The sequence below is a fragment of the Schistocerca piceifrons genome, chromosome 2 (assembly GCF_021461385.2).
Source record: "Schistocerca piceifrons isolate TAMUIC-IGC-003096 chromosome 2, iqSchPice1.1, whole genome shotgun sequence".
NCBI lineage: Eukaryota > Metazoa > Arthropoda > Insecta > Orthoptera > Acrididae > Schistocerca > Schistocerca piceifrons.
Genome location: NC_060139.1, coordinates 98,765,904 through 98,767,349, shown reverse-complemented (window position 1 = coordinate 98,767,349; position 1,446 = coordinate 98,765,904).

Here is a 1,446-nt window from a genome sequence, read left to right as displayed (position 1 = left end):
GGCAAACACTTTGAACATGTCCTTTCTTATGACAGAAAAAGCAAATAGCTTGGCGTGACGGGCAATTTTCACGCGAATGTCTAGTAGCACACCACGGGCATGATTTCACTGCTGTTGTATGCTGTCGCGGCACACCTGGTTTAGAGCGTGGCGGCAGCTGCGCGGACGTGTGCGAGGGCCGTTTACCGGGCCGTGCAGCGCGCCCGGCGGGCCGGTTAATGTTACACACGGCTGGCGAAGTTGCAAATGATTCATGAGCAAAGTCAAGCGTGTCTTGCCTATCCAATATGTCTATCACTTGTTGAAGGGAGGGATGGACGAGTTTCAAAATCTGTTCCCGTATGCGACCATCAGAAATGTTCTGTGCTATTGCATCACGTACCATAGTATCTGAATAAGGGAGTCCACATTCACACTCAAAAGCACAATCCCTTGTAAGGCCTTGCAATGTTGCAACCCACTCCCTATTAGTCTGACCGGCCGTACGTTTTGTACAAAAGAAAGTATACCTTTTTGCAACTACATTAACTGTTTCCTTGATATAGGCATCTAAAGCAGACAAAATTTCTTCGTAGGACAGAGTTGCTACGTCGCGTCGAGGAAATAATTTCACTATCACACTGTACGTTTGCACCCCTACACATGCCAATAAATGAGGCTGCCGCTCATTACCTTGAATTCTGTAGGCGGCGAGATGAAATCCAAACTGGCGTGACCACTCCGTCCAGGATTCCACGTCTGCTTGAAAATTACGGAATGGTGGTGCACTGCATGTTGTGGCTGTGGTAGCGATGAAGGGGCGGCGGCCGCATAGTTTTGCAGTGCACATTGATCCTGGACGAGCTGTCCAAGGGCATCCAATAACGCCTGCATCTGCTGATTCTGCAAGCGATAAAATTCGGACAGTACATCTGGCGAAGCCATGACACAAGTAAATGTAAGCAATTAGAAAGAACAAGACCCTTTCCGTTGACTCGTCGGCAAAAATTGTTGTGTCTAGACAAGACAGTCTAGACACAATGAGAGGAAGCCGACAGGCACGCGCTAAGTTAAAGCTGAATGGCGTGAGGTCTGAAACAGGAGACGTAATGAATGCTATAAAGAAAAGTACGTAGCTTCTGGAATACTTAACTTTAATCCATCCTTTTGGTACATCTGGAGATTGTGGCGATACAAGTGAGACTCTTTAGATACATGCAATGTTACTAATGGCGCCTTGCTAGGTCGTAGCCATGGACTTAGCTGAAGGCTATTCTAACTATCTGCTCGGCAAAGGAGCGAGGCTTCGTCAGTGTAGTCGCTAGCTACGTCGTCCGTACAACTGGGGCGAGTGCTAGTCCGTATCTCGAGACCTGCCTTGTGGTGGCGCTCAGTCTGCGATCACACAGTGGCGACACGCGGGTCCGACATGTACTAATGGACCGCGGCCGATTTAAAGCCACCACC